A 6,000-nucleotide genomic window follows, 5' to 3' on the forward strand; every position below is an offset into this window, starting at 1 on the left:
GTGAGTCTTAGGGTGTAAAGGGGACTATTTTGATTTATTTTTTTTGGTGTGAGTAAATGGGAGGAATTAAAGGTCTATTTATAGGTGTTTAAGGGTATGAAGATAGAGTTCAAGAGAGTGTAGGATTGGTATGAAAACAAGATAAATTTGAGTTAGTTAAATGAACTTGAATGTAATTTGGCCTAGGTTAATTTATGTGAAAAATCAAATGAAAAAGATGAGAAGAGAAAATAGGATTAATATTGGTTTGGTTGGAGGAGTAAGGATAGAAATCAAAGAAATCTTAAAGGTTAAGAAATACCATTCCTAAAACATACGGTCAACAAGATTTTTTTTTTTTTTTTTTTTTTTTTTTAATAATCGAAAATCAGATTTTTATTAACGCCCGCAAAATAACGTGAATTGACGTACATAGCCTTATTATTAAAATAATTATTTTTACCTAAACTTAACACTTTTACCCTACACAAACATTTTAACCGTTCTCTCTAGTGTTCACCGGCCACCAACGATCACGTTTAACCACCAATCACCACATATAATTTTCAAAATCAAACAAATAATTTAAATTTTGCAAAACCTAATTCGTTGGATCTCATGAAAGACCGGAAACACCACCTACGTTGCTCGCCGGAGGCTCATCGAACCGTAGGGAATCGGTACAATTATTTAACTGTTTTGTAATCGAAAACGCCCAGAAATTTCGAAAAACCTAGGCAGAAACGCCTAGTTTTTTCGAACACCCTAGGCAGTTTTGAACAAACTAGGCTTTTCTGCCTAGGTTTTTCGAAATCTCTGGGCGTTTGCCTTGGAATTTCAAATTATTATTTTCTTTTTGGTTTTAAATTTCACGTATTTGTTATTATTATTATTTTGATTATATTAGTTGTGTTTGTTATTATAATTACTTGTATTTGCTATTATAATTAGTTGTGTATTGTTAGAATTATTACTGTTATTATTATTAGTTGTCTCCGGTGACCGCCTTCCTCTTGTCCTTCCTTGTCATTTCCGCGGCTAACTATGTAGATGGTGGTGGTTAGAAGAGGAGGTGGTGGTGGTAGTGGTGGGTGGTAAAAGGAGGTGGTGGTGGTGGTTTAAAGAGAGAATTGTATTTAAGAGAGAGAAGAGGGAGTGAGGGTTTGGGGGGTAATTTTTTTTTTTTTTTTTTTTTTTTTTTTTTTTTTTAATATAAGGGTAATTTGTAAAATATGTTTTATTTTGCGGGCGTTAGTTGAAAATTTGAGGGCGATATTTAACAACCCCCTAAAATAAATGATTTTGATAAAAATACAAATGTATTAAATATTTTAGATAATATCAAAACTAAAAATAGTTGTAAATAATAAGATGATGATTAAAATTGTTGAATATTGATAAAATTCAGAAAATAATATAGTTAAGTCCAAATTAAAAGTACGTACAACATAAATATTGAAAATAAAATATGGACTGACCAAGATTATAATTTAATTTAGAAATATGAAAATATTTAATTTGTACGAAAGATTTTGGCGCCAAAATTTATAATTAAATTTGGCTCAAAATTTGAAGAAATTACTAAATAATTAAGAAAGTATATCCAAAATTTAGGGGTGTTACAACCTCCCAGAAATTTAATTTTGTTTTTTTTTTAAAAAAATCGATATATCTTTTTTTTTTTGAACAACTTTTAAAATGAGTATATTTAAATAATTTTATTAATTTATGTTTATGTTTTTGTATTATTATATTATTATTTTTCTTTTTACTATTCTTATTTTTATTATTATATAGTTCTTTTACTCTTTATTATTATTTATGTTAATTTTATTATTAATTTATTATTATAGCCGTTTTTATAGCTGTTGGAAGCAGCGAAATATAATTGTTTTGCACGGGCCGGGCCGGGCCTGTCGTTCTGCGTGCCATGCTGGAGGGCCGTGCCGGCAAGCCGTCCAGCGCGCCAAATTACTGTGCCGCCCACCGTGCCCTTGGCCGTGCCGTGCTCGTGCCGATTTTTCAAATTGTGTTCCAAGCACGGTCCACTCCTTCGTCACTGTGCCGCTGGCGGGCTCGTGCCGGGCCATGTCACCACTGTGCCATGCTCATGTCGCCCGTGGGCAAGCAGGGCCTATGCCCACCTCTAGTAGAAGTTTTGTTTAGAAAATGAAAATAATAAAGTTAGTGCTTTCTTAACTTGTTCTCGAATGCGTCAGTTACTCTTAGGTATTATACTTTGATTGCTTAATATAATTTCTAGTTTCTATTTTCACTTTTGCTTTGTTAATTAGTTTGATTATAAATTCTTTGTGTTCTATTATGATAACCTCAAGTTTTAGTATGTTAGGCTAAACTTCTTATGGGTAGGAAGATATATTAAGTATTGGATTATTTTATTGTGAGAATAGATATGATATAATTCTTGGGCATTATGTTTTATTTCTTAATTGGGTTGATACTCTGTTTGATTATTATGGACTAGTGAGATTATATTTTAGACCGGCCATCTTTAGTGTATTTGCTAGTTTAATTGCTAGAGTATTAACTTGTGATCCGTAATTGTCCTAGTTGGTACCATTAGTAGTGATTAGGTGTTTGATTGGTGACTAAAACTTGTCGTACACTACTAGAAAATAGGCAAATTCCGACGGAGTTGTTCCGTCGGAAAAATCGAAAATTCCGACGGAAATAAATTCTATCGAATATTTGTCGAAAATTTCCGACGGAAATAAATTCCGTTGGAATATACGTGCTTTCCGACGGAATTATCCGTCGGAATTTAAAATTTCCACCGGAATTATAGTCCGTCGGAAGTTTTCGACGGAATTTTCCGTAGGAAACTACAATTTCCGACGGAATTATAGTCCGTCTGAAATTTCCGACGAACTTTTCCGTCGGAATATAATAAAAAAAAAAAATTACACAAACCCTAGTCCAACCCCCATAAAACGGATACCCCCTATTTGTTACCCGCCTCCCTTTATTCTCTCCTCTTTCTCTCTCCTCTTCTCCTCCTCTTTCTCTTTCTCTTTCTCTCTCCTCTTCTCCTTCTTTGTTCTCCTTTCTCTGCTCCTTCCTTCTCCTTCTTTCTTCCTCTTTCTCCTTCGTTCTCTTTCCTCCTTTCCTTCCCTTTCTCTCTTTTAATTTCTTTCTCTGTCCCGTTTCAATTTTCTTTTCGTCCTCATTTTCTTTTTCATTTTTTCTTTTGCCTCTAATTTTCGAATAATTATGGTGTGGGCTGGTGGTCGTCAATAACGAATTTGTGTGGGCTGGTGGCGTCAACACATGATTAATTAGGGCGTCACAACCGATTAATTATGGTGTTTATGGTCAAATTCGACCATAAAAATTCCAGATCTGGAGTTTTTATGTTTGAATTTAACCATATAATCCCAATTTCGAGGTTTTGGAGGTGGAATTGCAGGTATTTTTTCGTTTTCTTTCTTTGGCTTGATTTTTTTTTTTTAATATTATTGTGGGTTAATTTCGTACAATTTTTGTTGATTTAAGGATATTTTGTTGCATTGATTTCGTACAATTTCGTACAATTTGAGGATATTTTTGTTGATTTCCTACAATTTTGCTTAGTTGTTGTAGTGGGTTTTTTGTTTGATTTTTGTGAGTTTATTTTGTGTGATTTTTTGTGGGGTTTTTTGTGTGATTTTTGTGGGGTTTTTGGCTGGTGGTAGTAGGTGGTTTACGGGGTGGAGGTGGGTGGTTACGGTGGAGGTTGGTGGGTTACGGTGGAGGTGGGTGACTGGCAACAGTCATGGGTTAGTATGTTGGTGGGGCCGGAGGGGGTATGTATGGGTAGGAAGGTAGGGGGTATCATGGGGTTGTGGTGGGGGTGGTGGGAGGTTTTTTTTTTTTATTTTGTTTACAACAGTTTCCGACGAACTTGTATTCCGTCGGAAATTTCCGACGGACTTTCCGGTGGCCAGAATACCTTTTCCGATGACAAAAGTCCGTCGGAATACACGGTTCCGTCGGAAATTCCGTCAGAACTGACCGTTACGACGAAATTTCCGACGGAATAAATCGAAACTCCTACAAAATGTAATACGACGGTGCGTTCTGACGGAATTTCGTCGAAAACCGGCAGTTCCGACGAAATTTCAGGATATTCCGAGGGATAATTTATGTCATTGATTAGCTGTTTTCTAGTAGTGGTAATACCTAAGATTGTCTAACCCTTTGAGTTGCACAAGTCCGAGCTTGTGAGATTTGTGGCTTAAGTTAACTATTTTCTTGTTATTAATGATGCTAATTAATCAAGTCTAGAGAGCTTGTTCTAGATTATTAGTTAGTTAGACAATACTCCGAGAGCTTGTTTGGTTTATTTGCAAGGGAAGTTTCGAATGCTTGTTTGTGTTCATTGGTTAACATTAAGATATAAATGTAATTCGTATAATTCGATGAACAATAATTGATACTCTAATGCAATATATCTTCTGATCCCTATTTCATTATCTTTGATTTGTTTGTCTCTTAGCTAATTTTATTATTTCGTTTCGTACGTAGTATATTTCTCTTAAATTCATATAAAAACAGGGTTTCTAACTTACATAAGTAATAATTTGATAATCCATTTCTCCGTGGGATCGACCCGCTTACCCTACTACATTTCTAGAAGGTTAGAGTTAGGTTTATTTTGGGTAGACAAGCGACAGTGTACCATGAGGATAGAGAAAATGTAGGATTTAATTGGGTTTTGGGGTTTATGGTCCCAAAGAGAGTATATGAAAACATTTTTTTATTAGTGGTCCCATTCTATATTTAGTAACGTGTCAAGTATTTTGGGACAGACGAAGATGGTAACTGTGTCAAGTATGGGACGGTGGGAGTATTAAACTGTGTCAGTTTCTGCCAACGGGTCAGTTTTGAGTCGGGTTCGTGATTGCTTGCTGTTGGCTTGTTTTTATTAATGCAATTTGTTGTTCAATATGGGCGACCAAATTGAATCTATTTTTATACTTATGGATAGAATGTAGGAAATGAATCAACAATTGCAACAAGCAACACAAAAATGCCTAGAAATTTTGGTTGAGATGCAAGAGTACGAAAGAATAAAAGCACTTAAGATACAGGTGGTTGACTCTAATTCTATGAACAAGGTTGATAATATTTCAAATCTGGTTGTGCAAGATGAAGAAGAAATCGAGGTGCTAGATGATGAATTAGATTTAGCTTTGTCTTATCCATTAATTGATGCAACCCAAGCAATTAAACAAAATGAACAGAAGATCCGAGCTATACAACATATGTCTGTGAGAAAATTAGACTTGGTGGTTCATGATATATCTTTTCCTAGTTATTTTAATTGTTTGCATATGGAAGCAACCACACTAAAAATTGGAATTGGTGGTAAAATCAGGAGAGGTGGAAACAATGATCTTCGGGAGAATATATTTTCATATTTTGTTCGTTTGATTTGGATAATTTCTTGGTTCAATAAAACAAAAGAGGGGGAGAATGATGCGGATCAAGTATCAAGAATTTAATAGTCTAGATATATTTTCATTAGGATTTATTTATTCGTATTCATATGATTTACTTAAGATAATATCTATCTTTTTATAGGATATTATAAGAGATTATACGATTTTATTTTATCTTTTAGGTTTGTTTATCCTATTAGGTATGGGATTCTATGCCTACAAATATTTTTTTTGTTAATGAGAATTTAGAGTGATTAAGTTTATGAAAACATGAAAATTGTGAGTTAGGTCAAGTGAATCGAATTGATTTCAAAACGTGGCTTTTCTTTCAAAAAGATCAAAATTTACATTGTTTTTCTTCTTGTTAAACACTAGGCCAAAAATGTAAATCCGCACCGGATCAAAACCCCCCTTTCGCACCGGTTTTGAACCGGTGTAGATTTGAGGGATGCTAAAAATAAAGAAAAACTTTTCACACCGGTTCAAAACCGGTGCGAAAAACAAACTTTTCGCACCGATGCGAAAAAGTTCCCAAAAAACATAAAAAAAAATAGTTTTTGGCACCTGTTAACCGGTGCCA

General features: G+C 34.3%; 1 long non-coding RNA gene across 1 annotated transcript; it reads left to right on the forward strand.

Annotated features, from left to right (window-relative positions):
• Positions 1-3,126: 3,126 nt before the first annotated feature.
• Positions 3,127-5,735, forward strand: LOC110734187. Its single transcript, XR_002513775.1, has 2 exons — positions 3,127-3,406; positions 4,967-5,735. It is a non-coding gene; the product is annotated as an uncharacterized LOC110734187 (long non-coding RNA).
• The last annotated feature ends 265 nt before the right edge of the window (positions 5,736-6,000 follow it).

This window comes from Chenopodium quinoa, unplaced genomic scaffold (assembly GCF_001683475.1).
Source record: "Chenopodium quinoa cultivar QQ74 unplaced genomic scaffold, ASM168347v1, whole genome shotgun sequence".
NCBI classification, from domain to species: domain Eukaryota; kingdom Viridiplantae; phylum Streptophyta; class Magnoliopsida; order Caryophyllales; family Amaranthaceae; genus Chenopodium; species Chenopodium quinoa.